The sequence below is a fragment of the Nerophis ophidion genome, linkage group LG19, assembly GCF_033978795.1.
Source record: "Nerophis ophidion isolate RoL-2023_Sa linkage group LG19, RoL_Noph_v1.0, whole genome shotgun sequence".
NCBI classification, from domain to species: domain Eukaryota; kingdom Metazoa; phylum Chordata; class Actinopteri; order Syngnathiformes; family Syngnathidae; genus Nerophis; species Nerophis ophidion.
The window spans coordinates 8,128,153-8,147,474 of record NC_084629.1 but is presented as its reverse complement, the minus strand read 5'-3'; the positions used below and the strand labels follow the sequence as shown (position 1 = coordinate 8,147,474).

General features: G+C 33.6%; 1 protein-coding gene across 3 annotated transcripts in view; it reads left to right on the top strand.

Moving 5' to 3' along the window:
- The window catches only part of mid1 (midline 1), a 184,425-nt gene that overhangs the window by 103,299 nt on the left and 61,804 nt on the right, over nt 1-19,322 (top strand). Inside the window, exon 1 of one of the 3 annotated variants that reach the window (XM_061879081.1) lies at nt 15,849-16,040. The exons of the other annotated variants lie outside the window; for them this stretch is intronic. The gene's annotated coding sequence lies outside the window, so the exon portion shown is untranslated. Of the gene's footprint in view, nt 1-15,848; nt 16,041-19,322 lie in introns of those variants that run through there. 3 annotated transcript variants of the gene reach the window in all.

The window sequence follows — 19,322 nt, the reverse complement described above, 5'->3', positions numbered from 1 at the left end:
TTAGCCTTCTGCTTTGTTTTTAGCCCCGCTCGACATCCGCGTTTCCGATCAGGTAAGACATATGATCTGGTGTTTTGTTTTGCGATATTATGCAAAAGCAACTTTTCTTACCTTCTGGTACCTGCTGATCTGTATTTGGGATCTGCATAAGTCCTGAAAAATTGTGCGCATCTGCCTTTGTAGTCCGTGGCGACTCCATAGTCAATAAGCTTCTTTTTTTTCCCATCTTCTTGTTATGGAACATTCATCCTCTGCTGTTGCCATCTCTAATATAAAGTAGTGTAAAGTTCTTACTTCTATCTGTCAGTAAACTCGCCATGAAAGCGCTAAAACATACTGGTGTAGTGAGTCTCCATTATTCACACAAGGAACTTTAGTTATTGGAGTTCCGGTCGGACGTTTTTTCACGGCACACATTTCCGGCGGATGAGGAGATGCTGCTCCTGTTGTTGATTGAAGCAAAGTCTGAATGTCCTTAAAACAGTTAGCTCCATCTTTAGTATTATTATTACTAAGTATTATCATGTGTATAGGGTAAGACATATGATCTGGTGTTTTGTTTCACAATATTATGCAGAAGCAACTTTTCTTACCTTTTGGTACCTGCTGATCTGTATTTGGGATCTGCATAAATCTTGAAAAATTGTGCACGTCCACCTTTGTAGTCTGTGCCGACTCCATAGTCGATAAGCTTCTTCTCTTTCTTTATTTTCTTATTATGTGACATTAATCTTACACTGTCGCCATTTCTAGTATAAAGTTCTTACTTATATCTGTCACTAAACTCACCATGAAAGCGCTAAAACATACCGGTATAGTGAGTTTACATTATTCACCCAAAGAACTTTAGTTATTAGAGAGTTCTGGTCGGACGATTTTTCACGGGACACATTTCCGGCGGATAAGTAGATGCTGCTCCTTTTGTTGATTGAAGTAAAGTCTGGGTGTCATTTAAACAGTTAGCTCCATCTTCAGTATTATTATTATTATTATTATTATTATTATTATTATTATGGTGTGTGTCTAAGGTAAGACATATGATCTGGTGTTTTGTTTCACAATATTATGCAAAAGCAACTTTTCTTACCTTCTGGTACCTGCTGATCTGTATTTGGGATCTGCATTAATCCGCCTTTGTAGTCGGTGTTGACTCTATATTTGATAAGCTTCTTCTCTTTCTTTATTTTCTCGTTATGAGACATTAATCCTAAACTGTTGCCATTTCTAGTATAAAGTAGTGCAAAGTTCTTACTTAGGTCTATCAGTAAACTCACCAGGAAAGCGCTAAAACATATCGGTGTAGTGAGTTTTAATTAATCACCCGAGGAACTTTAGTTATTAGAGTTCCGGTCAGACGTTTTTTCACGGGACACGTTGTTGCTGCTCCGTTATTGATTGAAGTAAAGTCTGAATGTCATTAAAACAGTTAGCTCCATCTTTTGACATTTCTTCCACTCCCATCCTTGCACGCTACACCGCTACAACAAAGATTACGGGGAGAAGACGCTGCCGAAGGTGAGCCACTTAAATAAGACCGCCCACAAAACGGCGCATCCGTAATCGACCGTACGAAAGTGGCTTGAATATGATCTGTAAAACATCATCTATGCAACATTTTGACCAGAGAACCACCGTGACATGTTATGTTGACCCCAAGGAAGTGTTTTACATTTAGAAAAAAAATACTACACTTATAGTGCGGGAAATTTTTGAATTTCCCGCGGAGTTTCTTGTTGAAAACGTCGCGGAATGATGACGCTTATGATGACGCATGCGCGTGACGTCTCGGGTTGGAGGGGACATGTTACCCCAGCACCACACATGTCTTTTTTCATCGCATAATTACACAGTAATTTGGCATCCGTGTTGCTGAATCTTTTGCAATTTGTTCAATTAATAATGGAGACTATAAAGAACAATGCTGTTGGTGGAAAGCGGTGGATTGCAGCTGCCTTTAGCACCGAAACACAGCCGGTGTTTCTTTGTTTGTTGTGAAGCTTTAACACAGAGCGGTCAAGCGAACATGTTTCTCTACGTCAACCAGCAAGTTTTTGGATGGGAAAATTGTGATATTAAGTCGGCTCTTACCGGAGACTTCAGTGGATTATGCGACTTCCTCCTGCAGCTCAAAAAGGCAGCTGTGATCTTGGCTCCTCCATTGGCTTCTCTGATAGACACTGGCATTCACCACAGCCATCCGACTTTCAGGTATGACTTTACAATCTCACTAAAACACTATTAAAACAATAAGCAGATAAGGGAACTTCCAGAACTATCCTAGTAAATGTGTGTAATTACATCTGAAACGGTCCCACTGCCGCCTCCTTTTTTTTTGTGTGCTTCACTCCAACTTTCCTCATCCAGAAATTTTTCATCCTCGCTCAAATTAATGGGGAAATTTTTGCTTTCTCGGTCCGAAAAGCTCTTGCTGCTGGAGGCTCACATTATAAACAATGTGACGATGTGAGGAGCCCTACAACCTGTGACATCTCGCGCACATCGTCTGCTACTTCCGGTAAAGGCAAGGCTTTTTTTATCAGCACCAAAAGTTGGGAGCTTTATCGTCGATGTTCTCTACTAAATCCGTTCAGCAAAAATATGGCAATATCGCGAAATGATCAAGTATGACACATAGAATGGACCTGCTATCCCCGTTTAAATAAGAAAATCTCATTTCAGTAGGCCTTTAATGCGCCTTATATATGAAAAAAGATTAAAAAAATAAGCCATTCATCGGGCGGTGCGTCCTAAATCACCTGCTGCGACTGTGCTTGTTTTGTAAGAACTCTTCGCGTCTTTTTGAATATCGACCTTCTGCCTGTCGCTCCGGAAGAGGAGTCACTCCGGGGACTCTCGATGAGTGACAAGACACGAGTCGCGAGAAAAAGCTGACGGCGCCTTCCACTCGAGGGCCGCCGACCGGGATGCGGCAGATGATGTCGCGTCACGTCTGCTTTGGCTCGGTGTCTATCACGGCAGAGAGATGGAGAGAGAGGAGCCGGAGGTGCATGTTGGTGTTTGTTCCTCCGCTCTGGATCGTGTTTGCGTTTGTCCGACATGCTCCCATGTTGGAGTCTCCAGAGGCCGGCGCCACATTGTGTTGTCGTGCAAAAGGGACACACAGACGCACAAAAGACGGCGTGAAAGTGATCTGAGTTGGTAGCCTATAGCACGTAAATGTACCTGTGCGTGAATGTACACACACACATTCTTATATTTATTACCTTCTTGCGACCTCCGTATAGTGTTATAATAAAAGTGGTAATTTTACTCAACGCAAGTCAAAATTTTACAAGAAAAACTGAACATTTGTGCAACATTATGACAAAAGTTGTAATTTTACTCAACAACAGTCGCAATTTTACAAGAGAAGCTTAAAATGTTGGCAATTTAATGAAGAGTCGTAATTTTACTCGACAAACGTCACAATTTTACAAGAAAACCTTAAAATCTTGGCAATATTATATTAATAATCAGAATTTTATTTGGCAAAATTATGAAAAAAGTCATAATTTTACTCGAAATATGTCACTATTTTACAAGAACAAAAAAAAATTGTATCACAAATTTAAAATGTAATAATTTGACATAAAGAAGTACTAATTTTACGAGAAAGAATATAAAACATTGTTCCCATTTTTAAAAGAAACAACTCGACGCATTGTGAGAAAAAGACTGCTTTTAGTAAGTTTTTTATTATTAAAAATGCATGCCTTTAGTGTTGTAATAAAAGTCGTAATTTTGCTCAACGCAAGTCAAAATTTTACCAGAAAAACGGAACATGTTTGCAACATTATGACAAAAGTTGTAATTTTACTCAACAACAGTCGCAATTTTACAAGAGAAGCTTAAAATGTTGGCAATTTAATGAAGAGTCGTAATTTTACTCGACAAACGTCACAATTTTACAAGAAGACCTTAAAATGTGGGCAATATTATAATAATAATCAGAATTTTATTTGGCAAAATTATGAAAAAATTCATAATTTTACTCCAAAAATGTCACTATGTTACAAGAAAAACAAAAAAACTTATATGACAAATGGCACCATTTTGCATTTAAAATGTAATAATTTGACATAAAGAAGTAATAATTTTATGAGAAAGAATATAAAAAAATTGTTCCCATTTTTAAAAGAAACAACTCAACACATTGTGAGAAAAAGACTGCTTTTAGTTATTTTTTTATTATTAAAAACGCATAGCTCTAGTGTTGTAATAAAAGTCGTAATTTTACTCAACGTAAGTCAAAATTTTACAAGAAAAACTGAACATTTGTGCCACATTATGACAAAAGTTGGAGTTTTAGTCAACAGCAGTCGCAATTTTACAAGAGAAGCTTAAAATGTTGGCAATTTTATGAAGAGTCGTAATTTTACTCGACAAAAGTCACAATTTTACAAGAAAACCTTAAAATGTTGGCAATATTATAATGATAATCGGAATTTTATTTGGCAAAATTATGAAAAAAGTCATAATTTTACTCCAAATATGTCACTATTTCACAAGAACAACAAAAAAATTGTATCAAAAATTTAAAATGTAATAATTTGACATAAAGAAGTACTAATTTTACGAGAAAGAGTATAAGAAATTGTTCCCATTTTTAAAAGAAACAACTCGACGCATTGTGAGAAAAAGACTGCTTTTAGTTAATTTTTTATTATTAAAAATGCATGCCTCTAGTGTTGTAATAAAAGTCGTAATTTTGCTCAACGCAAGTCAAAATTTTACCAGAAAAACGGAACATGTTTGCAACATTATGACAAAAGTTGTAATTTTACTCAACAACAGTCGCAATTTTACAAGAGAAGCTTAAAATGTTGGCAATTTAATGAAGAGTCGTAATTTTACTCGACAAACGTCACAATTTTACAAGAAGACCTTAAAATGTGGGCAATATTATAATAATAATCAGAATTTTATTTGGCAAAATTATGAAAAAATTCATAATTTTACTCCAAAAATGTCACTATGTTACAAGAAAAACAAAAAAACTTATATGACAAATGGCACCATTTTGCATTTAAAATGTAATAATTTGACATAAAGAAGTAATAATTTTATGAGAAAGAATATAAAAAAATTGTTCCCATTTTTAAAAGAAACAACTCAACACATTGTGAGAAAAAGACTGCTTTTAGTTATTTTTTTATTATTAAAAACGCATAGCTCTAGTGTTGTAATAAAAGTCGTAATTTTACTCAACGTAAGTCAAAATTTTACAAGAAAAACTGAACATTTGTGCCACATTATGACAAAAGTTGGAGTTTTAGTCAACAGCAGTCGCAATTTTACAAGAGAAGCTTAAAATGTTGGCAATTTTATGAAGAGTCGTAATTTTACTCGACAAAAGTCACAATTTTACAAGAAAACCTTAAAATGTTGGCAATATTATAATGATAATCGGAATTTTATTTGGCAAAATTATGAAAAAAGTCATAATTTTACTCCAAATATGTCACTATTTCACAAGAACAACAAAAAAATTGTATCAAAAATTTAAAATGTAATAATTTGACATAAAGAAGTACTAATTTTACGAGAAAGAGTATAAGAAATTGTTCCCATTTTTAAAAGAAACAACTCGACGCATTGTGAGAAAAAGACTGCTTTTAGTTAATTTTTTATTATTAAAAATGCATGCCTCTAGTGTTGTAATAAAAGTCGTAATTTTGCTCAACGCAAGTCAAAATTTTACCAGAAAAACGGAACATGTTTGCAACATTATGATAAAAGTTAGAATTTTACTCAATAGCAGTCGCAATTTTACAAGAAAAGCTTAAAATGTTAGCAATTTTATGAAGAGTCGTAATTTTACTCGACAAAAGTCACAATTTTACAAGAAGACCTTAAAATGTGGGCAATATTATAATAATAATCAGAATTTTATTTGGCAAAATTATGAAAAAAGTCATAATTTTACTCCAAAAATGTCACTATGTTACAAGAAAAACAAAAAAACTTATATGACAAATGGCACCATTTTGCATTTAAAATGTAATAATTTGACATAAAGAAGTAATAATTTTATGAGAAAGAATATAAGAAATTGTTCCCATTTTTAAAAGAAACAACTCAACACATTGTGAGAAAAAGACTGCTTTTAGTTATTTTTTTATTATTAAAAACGCATAGCTCTAGTGTTGTAATAAAAGTCGTAATTTTACTCAACGTAAGTCAAAATTTTACAAGAAAAACTGAACATTTGTGCCACATTATGACAAAAGTTGGAGTTTTACTCAACAGCAGTCGCAATTTTACAAGAGAAGCTTAAAATGTTGGCAATTTTATGAAGAGTCGTAATTTTACTCGACAAAAGTCACAATTTTACAAGAAAACCTTAAAATGTTGGCAATATTATAATAATAATCAGAATTTTATTTGGCAAAATTATGAAAAAAGTCATAATTTTACTCCAAATATGTCACTATTTTACAAGAACAACAAAAAAATTGTATCAAAAATTTAAAATGTAATAATTTGACATAAAGAAGTACTAATTTTAGGAGAAAGAGTATAAGAAATTGTTCCCATTTTTAAAAGAAACAACTCGACGCATTGTGAGAAAAAGACTGCTTTTAGTTAATTTTTTATTATTAAAAATGCATGCCTCTAGTGTTGTAATAAAAGTTGTAATTTTGCTCAACGCAAGTCAAAATTTTACCAGAAAAACGGAACATGTTTGCAACATTATGATAAAAGTTAGAATTTTACTCAATAGCAGTCGCAATTTTACAAGAAAAGCTTAAAATGTTAGCAATTTTATGAAGAGTCGTAATTTTACTCGACAAACGTCACAATTTTACAAGAAGACCTTAAAATGTGGGCAATATTATAATAATAATCAGAATTTTATTTGGCAAAATTATGAAAAAAGTCATAATTTTACTCCAAAAATGTCACTATGTTACAAGAAAAACAAAAAAACTTATATGACAAATGGCACCATTTTGCATTTAAAATTTAATAATTTGACATAAAGAAGTAATAATTTTATGAGAAAGAATAGAAGAAATTGTTCCCATTTTTAAAAGAAACAACTCGACACATTGTGAGAAAAAGACTGCTTTTAGTTATTTTTTTATTATTAAAAATGCATAGCTCTAGTGTTGTAATAAAAGTCGTAATTTTACTCAACGTAAGTCAAAATTTTACAAGAAAAACTGAACATTTGTGCCACATTATGACAAAAGTTGGAATTTTACTCAACAGCAGTCGCAATTTTACAAGAGAAGCTTAAAATGTTGGCAATTTAATGAAGAGTCGTAATTTTACTCGACAAACGTCACATTTTTACAAGAAAACCTTAACATTTTGGCAATATTATAATAATAATCGGAATTTTATTTGGCAAAATTATGAAGAAAGTCATAATTTTACCCCAAAAATTTCACTATTTTACAAGAAAAACAAAAAAATTATATGACAAATGGCACCATTTTGCATTTAAAATGTTATAATTTGACATAAAGAAGTAATAATTTTACGAGAAAGAATATAAAAAATTGTTCCCATTTTTAAAAGAAACAACTCGACGCATTGTGAGAAAAAGACTGCTTTTAGTTATTTTTTTATTATTAAAAATGTATAGCTCTAGTGCTGTAATAAAAGTCGTAATTTTGCTCAACGCAAGTCAAAATTTTACCAGAAAAACGGAACATGTTTGCAACATTAGGATAAAAGTTAGAATTGTACTCAATACCAATTGCAATTTTACAAGAAAAGCTTAAAATGTTGTTAATTTTAGGTAAAAGTCGTGATTTTACTCGACAAAAGTCACAATTTTATAGGAAAACCTTAAAATGTTGGCAATATTATTATAATAATCTCGATTTTACTCTGCAAAATTATGACAAATGTCATAAATTACTCCAAAAATGTCACTATTTTACAAGAACAACAAAAAAAATAATGACAATTGTCACCATTTTGCATTTAAAAAGTAATAATTTGACATTAAAAAAAGTAATAATTTCACAAGAAATAATGTAAGAAATTGTTACCAATTTTATAAGAAACAAGTCAACACATTGTTAGAAAAAGACTGCTTTTAGTTATTTTTATTTATTTTTTGTTCGTAATTGATTTTAATCTTCATTATTTACTTTAAGTTATTACGGTATCTAAGTAAATATATGTATTTATTTATTTATTTATTTTATTTTATCCAAAGGGGGCACATTTCAATTTCTTACACACACTTGTCATTACATATGTTAACCAGAGGAGCAGCACTTCAAATTTTTACACACACTTGTTATTTCATATGTTGACCAGAGGAGGAGTACACAGTCAATTTTAAAAAACCCTCCTTTTTGAAACCAGCCTATTTTTGATAGATTTCACCACCATGGGTGCAAATGAGGCATTCTCTTTTAGATGCAATGGTTTTCCGCATTGGGACCAGGATTTATGTCCTAACTTGTTCACCGGTCCTCATATGGAAGGTACTTTTCCTTTTTGATGTCTAAAGAAAAGTAGAAATACAAGAACACACACAAACACACGGCCCACACAAACAAATTCTTTAGACCTCCGAAAAATGCCTACCTCTAGTATTATAATAAAAGTCGTAATTTTACTCAACGCTAGTCAAAATTTTAGAAGAAAAACTGAAAATTCGCGCAATGTTATGATAAAAGTTGGATTTTTACTCAATAAGAGTCGCAATTTTACAAGAGAAGGTTAAAATGTTGGCAATTTTGGGTAAAAGTCGTCACTTTATTCGACAAAAGTCACAGTTTTATAAGAAAACCTTAAAATTCGGGCAATATTATAATAATAATATGAATTTTACCCTGCAAAATTCTAGCAAAAGTCATAATATTACTCCAGAAATGTCACTATTACAAGAACAACAACACATTGTGATAAAAGTCAGAATTTGTCACAATTTTGCATTAAAAAGTAATATTATTACATACAAAAGAATACATGTAACGAGAAAATATTGCAATATTACAGGAATGGAAAGAATATGAGAAAGTGTTCTCAATTTTATAACAGTCGCAATTTTACAAGAAAAGCTTAAAATGTTGGCAATTTTACGAAAAGAGTCGTCATTTTACTCAACAAAAGTCACAATTTTACAAGAAAACCTACAAATTTTGGCAATATTAGAATAATCATCAGAATTATACAAGTCATAATTTTACTCCAAAAAAGCCACTATTTTACGAGAACAACAAAAAAATGGGAAAAATTGTGATAAAAGTCAGAATTTTATATGACAAATGTCACCATTTTGCATTAAAAAGTAATCGTTTTGCATTAGAAAGTAATATTTTCACGAGAAACTATTGCAATATTACAGAAACGGAAAGAATATGTGGAATTGTTCCAAATTCTATAAAAGAAAAAGACTGCATTTAGTTGTTTGTTTGTTTTTCTGTAGTTTTTGTTTATAATTGTTTTTTGATCTTCATTAGTTACTTCAAGTTATTACGGTATGTCTTTATATACATTATCATTTATTTAGTTTTATTTATTTTGGCCAGAGGGGATGCATTTCAATTTCTTACACACACTTGTTATTTCATATGTTGACCAGAGGGGGTGCATTTTTTTGAAAATTTTGATAGATTTCCCCATCAGGGGTGCTAATGAGACATTCTCTATTAGATGCTATGGTTTTCCGTATTGAGACCATGATTTATGTCCTAACTTGTTCACCGCTCCTCATATGGAAGGTACTTTTCATTGTTGATGTCTCAAGAAGGGTAGAAATACAAGAACACACACACACACTGTCTTATATGTGTTACCTTCTTAAGACCTCCGTAAAATGCCTACCCCTAGTGTTATGATAGAAGTCGTAATTTTACTCAACGCAAGTCAAAATTTTACAAGAAAAATGGAACATGTGTGCAATGTTATGATAAAAGTTGGAATTTTACTCAATAGCAGTTGCAATTCCACAAGAAAAGCTTAAAATGTTGGCAATTTTATGAAAAGAGTCGTCATTTTACTCGACAAAAGTCACAATTTTACAAGAAAACCTACAAATTTCGGCAATATTATAATAATAATCAGAATTTAACTTGACAAAATTCTGACAAAAGTCATCATTTTACACCAAAAAATGCTACTATGTTACAAGAACAACAAAAAAATGGGCAAAATTGTGATAAAAGTCAGATTTTTATATGACAAATGCCACCATTTTGCATTAAAAGTAATAGTTTTACATAAAAAAGTAATATTTTTGCGAGAAATTATTGAGATTGTTCCAAAAATTGTTTAGTCTTGCTTTGTTTTGTTTTTTACCAGACTTTTTTGTTTGTAATTGTTTTTTAATCTCCGTTAGTTACTTCAAGTTATTACGGTATTTCTTTATATACATTATTATTTATTTAGTTTGATTTTTTTTTGGCCAAAGGGGATGCATTTCAATTTCTTACACACACTTGTTATTTCATATGTTGACCAGCGGGGGTGCATTTTTTTGATGATTTTGATAGATTTCACCACCAGGGGTGCTAATGAGACATTCTCTATTAGATGCTATGGTTTTCCGTACTGGGACCATGATTTATGTCCTAACTTGTTCACCGCTCCTCATATGGAAGGTACTTTTCATTGTTGATGTCTCAAGAAGGGTAGAAATACAAGAACACACACACTGTCTTATATGTGTTACCTTCTTAAGACCTCCATAAAATGCCTACCCCTAGTGTTATGATAGAAGTCGTAATTTTACTCAACGCAAGTCAAAATTTTACAAGAAAAACGGAACATGTGTGTAATGTTATGATAAAAGTTTGAATTTTACTCAATAGCAGTCGAAATTCTACAAGAAAAGCTTAAAATGTTGGCAATTTTATTAAAACAGTCGTCATTTTACTCGACAAAAGTCACAATTTTACAAGAAAACCTACAAGTTTTGGCAATATTATTATAATAATCAGAATTTTACTTGACAAAATTCCGACAAAAGTCATCATTATACACCAAAAATGCCACTATGTCACAAGAACAACAAAAAAATGGGCAAAATTGTGATAAAAGTCAGAATCTTATATGACAAATGTCACCATTTTGCATTAAAAATGAATAGTTTTACATAAAAAAGTAAAATTTTCACGAGAAACTATTGAGATTGTTCCAAAAATTGTTCCAAATTTATTTCGTCTTGTTTTGTTTTGTTTTTTACCAGAATTTTTTGTTTGTAACCGTTTTTTAATCTCCATTAGTTACTTCAAGTTATTACGGTATGTCTTTATATACTTTATTATTTATTTAGTTTTATTTTAATTTGGCCAAAGGGGATGCATTTCAATTTCTTACACACACTTGTTATTTCATATGTTGACCAGAGGGGGAGTACTTTTTTTTTATAAGTTTGATAGATTTCACCACCAGGGGTGCTAATGAGACATTCTCTATTAGATGCTATGGTTTTCCGTATTGGGACCATGATTTATGTCCTAACTTGTTCACCGCTCCTCATATGGAAGGTACTTTTCATTGTTGATGTCTCAAGAAGGGTAGAAATACAAGAACACACACACACACACTGTCTTATATGTGTTACCTTCTTGAGACCTCCGAAAAATGCCTACCTCTAGTATTATAATAAAAGTTGTCATTTTACTCCACCCAAGTCAACATTTTACCACAAAAACGGAACCTGTTTGCAACATTATGATAAAAGTTGGAATTTTACTCAATGGCAATTGCAATTTTACCAAAAAAGCTTCAAATGTGCATTTTTTTGAAAATTTTGATAGATTTCCCCATCAGGGGTGCTAATGAGACATTCTCTATTAGATGCTATGGTTTTCCGTATTGAGACCATGATTTATGTCCTAACTTGTTCACCGCTCCTCATATGGAAGGTACTTTTCATTGTTGATGTCTCAAGAAGGGTAGAAATACAAGAACACACACACACACTGTCTTATATGTGTTACCTTCTTAAGACCTCCGTAAAATGCCTACCCCTAGTGTTATGATAGAAGTCGTAATTTTACTCAACGCAAGTCAAAATTTTACAAGAAAAATGGAACATGTGTGCAATGTTATGATAAAAGTTGGAATTTTACTCAATAGCAGTTGCAATTCCACAAGAAAAGCTTAAAATGTTGGCAATTTTATGAAAAGAGTCGTCATTTTACTCGACAAAAGTCACAATTTTACAAGAAAACCTACAAATTTCGGCAATATTATAATAATAATCAGAATTTAACTTGACAAAATTCTGACAAAAGTCATCATTTTACACCAAAAAATGCTACTATGTTACAAGAACAACAAAAAAATGGGCAAAATTGTGATAAAAGTCAGATTTTTATATGACAAATGCCACCATTTTGCATTAAAAGTAATAGTTTTACATAAAAAAGTAATATTTTTGCGAGAAATTATTGAGATTGTTCCAAAAATTGTTTAGTCTTGCTTTGTTTTGTTTTTTACCAGACTTTTTTGTTTGTAATTGTTTTTTAATCTCCGTTAGTTACTTCAAGTTATTACGGTATTTCTTTATATACATTATTATTTATTTAGTTTGATTTTTTTTTGGCCAAAGGGGATGCATTTCAATTTCTTACACACACTTGTTATTTCATATGTTGACCAGCGGGGGTGCATTTTTTTGATGATTTTGATAGATTTCACCACCAGGGGTGCTAATGAGACATTCTCTATTAGATGCTATGGTTTTCCGTACTGGGACCATGATTTATGTCCTAACTTGTTCACCGCTCCTCATATGGAAGGTACTTTTCATTGTTGATGTCTCAAGAAGGGTAGAAATACAAGAACACACACACTGTCTTATATGTGTTACCTTCTTAAGACCTCCATAAAATGCCTACCCCTAGTGTTATGATAGAAGTCGTAATTTTACTCAACGCAAGTCAAAATTTTACAAGAAAAACGGAACATGTGTGTAATGTTATGATAAAAGTTTGAATTTTACTCAATAGCAGTCGAAATTCTACAAGAAAAGCTTAAAATGTTGGCAATTTTATTAAAACAGTCGTCATTTTACTCGACAAAAGTCACAATTTTACAAGAAAACCTACAAGTTTTGGCAATATTATTATAATAATCAGAATTTTACTTGACAAAATTCCGACAAAAGTCATCATTATACACCAAAAATGCCACTATGTCACAAGAACAACAAAAAAATGGGCAAAATTGTGATAAAAGTCAGAATCTTATATGACAAATGTCACCATTTTGCATTAAAAATTAATAGTTTTACATAAAAAAGTAAAATTTTCACGAGAAACTATTGAGATTGTTCCAAAAATTGTTCCAAATTTATTTCGTCTTGTTTTGTTTTGTTTTTTACCAGAATTTTTTGTTTGTAACCGTTTTTTAATCTCCATTAGTTACTTCAAGTTATTACGGTATGTCTTTATATACTTTATTATTTATTTAGTTTTATTTTAATTTGGCCAAAGGGGATGCATTTCAATTTCTTACACACACTTGTTATTTCATATGTTGACCAGAGGGGGAGTACTTTTTTTTTATAAGTTTGATAGATTTCACCACCAGGGGTGCTAATGAGACATTCTCTATTAGATGCTATGGTTTTCCGTATTGGGACCATGATTTATGTCCTAACTTGTTCACCGCTCCTCATATGGAAGGTACTTTTCATTGTTGATGTCTCAAGAAGGGTAGAAATACAAGAACACACACACACACTGTCTTATATGTGTTACCTTCTTGAGACCTCCGAAAAATGCCTACCTCTAGTATTATAATAAAAGTTGTCATTTTACTCCACCCAAGTCAACATTTTACCACAAAAACGGAACCTGTTTGCAACATTATGATAAAAGTTGGAATTTTACTCAATGGCAATTGCAATTTTACCAAAAAAGCTTCAAATGTTGATATTTTTAGGTAAAAGTCGTAATTTTACTCGACAAAAGTCACAATTTTATAAGAAAACTTTCAAATGTTGGCAATATTATAATCCATCCATCCATTTCTACCGCTTATTCCCTTTTGGGGTTGCGGGGGGCGCTGGCGCCTATCTCAGCTACAATCGGGCGGAAGGCGGGGTACACTCTGGACAAGTCGCCACCTCATCGCAGCAATATTATAATAATAATCTGAATTTTACTTGGCAAAAATATGACAAAAGTCATCATTTTACGACAAAAATGCCACTATTTTACAAGAACAACAAAAAAATGGGCAAAATTGTGATAAGTCAGAATTTTGAATGAGAAATGTCACCATTTTGCATAAAAGAGTAATGTTTTCGTGAGAAACTATTGCAATATTACAGAAACGGAAAGAATATGAGAAATTGTTCCCAATTTTATAAAAGAAAAAGACTGCATTTAGTTTTTTGTTGGTTTTTTTTCTGAAATTTTTGTTTGTAATGTTTTTTTTATCTTCATTAGTTACTTCAAGTTATTACGGTATGTCTTCATATACATTATTATTCATTTAATTGTATTTATTTTGGCCAAAGGGGATGCATTTCAATATCTTACACACACTTGTTATTTCATATGTTGACCAGAGGGGTGCATTTTTTTGATAATTTTGATAGATTTCACCACCAGGGGTGCTAATGAGACATTCTCTATTAGATGCTATGGTTTTCCGTATTGGGACCATGATTTATGTCCTAACTTGTTCACCGCTCCTCATATGGAAGGTACTTTTCATTGTTGATGTCTCAAGAAGGGTAGAAATACAAGAACACACACACACACTGTCTTATATGTGTTACCTTCTTGAGACCTCCGAAAAATGCCTACCTCTAGTATTATAATAAAAGTTGTCATTTTACTCCACCCAAGTCAACATTTTACCACAAAAACGGAACATGTTTGCAACATTATGATAAAAGTTGGAATTTTACTCAATGGCAATTGCAATTTTACCAAAAAAGCTTCAAATGTTGATATTTTTAGGTAAAAGTCATAATTTTACTCGACAAAAGTCACAATTTTATAAGAAAACTTTCAAATGTTGGCAATATTATAATCCATCCATCCATTTTCTACCGCTTATTCCCTTTTGGGGTTGCGGGGGGCGCTGGCGCCTATCTCAGCTACAATCGGGCGGAAGGCGGGGTACACTCTGGACAAGTCGCCACCTCATCGCAGCAATATTATAATAATAATCTGAATTTTACTTGGCAAAAATATGACAAAAGTCATCATTTTACGACAAAAATGCCACTATTTTACAAGAACAACAAAAAAATGGGCAAAATTGTGATAAGTCAGAATTTTGAATGAGAAATGTCACCATTTTGCATAAAAGAGTAATATTTTCGTGAGAAACTATTGCAATATTACAGAAACGGAAAGAATATGAGAAATTGTTCCCAATTTTATAAAAGAAAAAGACTGCATTTAGTTTTTTGTTGGGTTTTTTTCTGAAATTTTTGTTTGTAATGTTTTTTTTATCTTCATTAGTTACTTCAAGTTATTACGGTATGTCTTCATATACATTATTATTCATTTAATTGTATTTATTTTGGCCAAAGGGGATGCATTTCAATATCTTACACACACTTGTTATTTCATATGTTGACCAGAGGGGTGCATTTTTTTGATAATTTTGATAGATTTCACCACCAGGGGTGCTAATGAGACATTCTCTATTAGATGCTATGGTTTTCCGTATTGGGACCATGATTTATGTCCTAACTTGTTCACCGCTCCTCATATGGAAGGTACTTTTCATTGTTGATGTCTCAAGAAGGGTAGAAATACAAGAACACACACTGCACACACACACACACACACACACTGCACACACACACACACACTCTTCTTGTGCGGACCATGCCTCCGGCTGTAGGTGGAGCTGAAGCTTTCCTGGAATTGTCGGGCAACTTTTCCTGTTGTGCTGGTTCCAGTCTCGCTCAATCAGTCTCTGCCTGTCGCGGGATTAACGGGGGACATTTTGCAAGCCGCAGCAATTTTGGTCCCGATGCCTCCTCCTCTGCTCTTGAGGATATGAAGTTCCCAGTTTGGGTCAAAGGTCGTGTTCCCTCCGCAGTAATGTGTCGCCAGCAGCAGCAGAGCAGAGCGGGGCGAAATCCACCGGTGGGTAAAATGTCGTCAGAGCGTTTGCCGTTTTGTTCCAGCTCAAACCGATGCAATTCGTTTGATAAGTTTTAGATCTTTAGCTTGTTTGCAAATCCGTATCTTTTATTTTGAAAACCGCCTAGAGGTCACCTGAGCTGGCTTCAGTCTTGGCAACAAAACAGCAAGTTTTGTGCAGCACCACTATGAAAAGCAGGGGTGTCAGACTCATTTTAGATCAGGGGGCCACTTGGGAGAAAAATGTACTCCCAAGTGGGCCGGACTGGTGAAATCACGGCACGATAACTTAAAAATAAAGACAACTTCAGATTGTTTTCTTTGTTTAAAAATACAACAAACACGTACTGAAAATGTACAAATCCTAATGTTGTTGTTTTTTTACACTTACATGTATCTTTATTTGTCATTATTTATACTTTCTGAATAAATGACGTGATAATGTTCATCAGTCAAATCATTGGTGTTCATTTCCAATCCATCAAGATAAAAAACATAATATCAAAATCAAATTACAGGATGTCATATATGTAGTTTGCTCATTTGTATCATCATCTACAAAGATACAAATAATTGCTATTGCGACATCCAGTGGACACATTTAGAACAGCGGTTTCTTTAATTGAAAACATTTTGGCTCATTTTTATACTTAGCAAACTCATCCCGCGGGTCAGATGAAACCAGGCCGTATTTCCGACACCACTGATGCAAACAAACCTTCCAAGCCTACTGAAATGAGATTTTCTTATTTAAACGGGGATAGCAGGTCCATTTTATGTGTCATACTTGATCATTTCGCGATATCGCCATATTTTTGCTGAAAGGATTTAGTAGAGAACATCGACGATAAAGTTTGCAACTTTTGGTCGCCAATAAAAAAGCCTTGCCTGTACCGGAAGTAGCAGACCTCACGGGTTGTAGGGCTCCTCACATCCTCACATTATTTGTAATCATAGCCTCCAGCAGCAAGAGCTATTCGGACCGAGAAAGCGACGAATTCCCCATTAATTTGAGCGAGAATGAAAGATCCGTGGATGAGGAAAGTTAGAGTGAAGCTCTAAAAAAAAAAAAAAAAGGGCGACGGCTCCAGGCGGCGGCAGTGGGAGCGTTTCAGATGTAATTAGACACATTTACTAGGATAATTCTGGAAAATCCCTTATCTGCTCATTGTGTTAAAAGTATTTTAGTGAGATTATAAAGTCATACCTGAAAGTCGGATAGCTGTGGAGAAGCCGAGGAGCCAAGATCACAGCTGCCTTTTTGAGCTGCAGGATGAGGTCGTATAATCCACTCAAGTCTCCGGTAAGAGCCAACTTAATATCACAATTTTCCCATCCAAAATCTAACTGGTTGACGTAGAGAAACATGTTCGCTTGACCGCTCTGTGTTAAAGCTTCACAATAAACAAAGAAACACCGGCTGTGTTTCGGTTGCTAAAGGCAGCTTCAATCCACCGCTTTCCACCAACAGCATTCTTCTTTGACGTCTCCATTAATAATTGAACAAATTGCAAAAGATTCAGCAACACAGATGTCCAAAATACTGTGTAATCATGCGATGAAAAGAGAAGACTTTTAGCCGTGTGTGGTGCTGGGCTGAAATGTTCGCTCCAACCAAAAACAATCCTTTTTTTTAATGTATGCATACTAGTTCTAGCAATTAGGCTGTTCTAGTTTTTATTTGTATTTATTTGTATCATCTTTTTATAATTTTTTTAATACACTGCAGCACTTTGAGGTTGTTTGCTCAATGTAAAGTGCTTTATTATTATTATTATTATTATTATTATTATTATTCTGTTTAAAATTCCATTAGAATGAAACATTTTTATTCCTATAACTTTACAACAATTTCCATGTTTTCCATTTTTTTGGAGTACTTGTTCAGGCACAGTTTCAACTCCGACACATTTTTTATAATTTGTTTTATGTGTTCATCTGGTTGAAGTGTAAACAATACCCTTCACAGTGGCGGGCCCTGCGTTTCCCACATAGGCCCTTCAGTGAGGTCCTACTTAGTCCGACTTCAATAAATACCTCTCGAAACACCATCATTTATGTCGCCGCAAGACCACGGCTGGAGAATTACGATACAGAAAACGACCATTGAATCCCCTCAACAGTGTTCTAAACGGGCTATGTTTTGGCACATTTGAAAATCAATAAACCCGCTTCAAATATATCTTAGGTGGCACCTTCCGAATTGAAATAATTGTAAATAAAACATAATAAACGTGAAAAAATAAAGAAATACAATATTTGATCTCACAATATGTAGGACCCATCCGACGCCGTATAAGCCAGTTGGTTGATTCAAGTAGCTTAGCTAGGTTCCGGGGTCGGCCAACCTCGTCTCACACGATTTTGTTTGTCCTTAAATATCCTTGTTCAACCCTATGTGGGTTAAAATCAAATTTAATTATAATTTCTATGCTCTGTTGCTACGTCCTCCTTTTGCAAATCCCAATTTGTGATTGTCATGTTTAACATAAGGCTACCTAGATGGGCTACTTTTGATTTAATATAAGACTACCTAAATGGGCTACTCGTAATATAACATAAGGCTACCTAGATGGGCTACTCGTGGTTTAACGTAATCACAAGATGGGCTACTTGTGATTTAATATAAGGCTGCCTAGATGGGCTACTTGTGATTTAACATAAGGCTACCTTGGTGGGCTACTTGTGTTTTAGCATAAGGCTACCTAGATGGGCTACTTGTGATTTACCATAAGGCTACCTAGACGGGCTACTTGTGATTTACCATAAGGCTACCTTGGTGGGCTACTTGTGTTTTAGCATAAGGCTACCTAGATGGGCTACTCGTGATTTAACGTAAGGCTACCTAGATGGGCTACTTGTGATTTAACATAAAGCTACCTAAATGGGCTACTTGTGATTTACCATAAGGCTACCTTGGTGGGATACTTGTGATTTACCATAAGGCTACCTAGATGGGCTACTTGTGATTTACCATAAGGCTACCTTGGTGGGCTACTTGTGTTTTAGCATAAGGCTACCTAGATGGGCTACTCGTGATTTAACATAAGGCTACCTAAATGGTCTACTCGTAATATAACATAAGGCTACCTAGATGGGCTACTCGTGGTTTAACGTAATCACAAGATGGGCTACTTGTGATTTAACATAAGGCTGCCTAGATGGGCTACTTGTGATTTAACATAAAGCTACCTTGGTGGGCTACTTGTGTTTTAGCATAAGGCTACTTAGATGGGCTACTTGTGATTTACCATAAGGCTACCTTGGTGGGCTACTTGTGTTTTA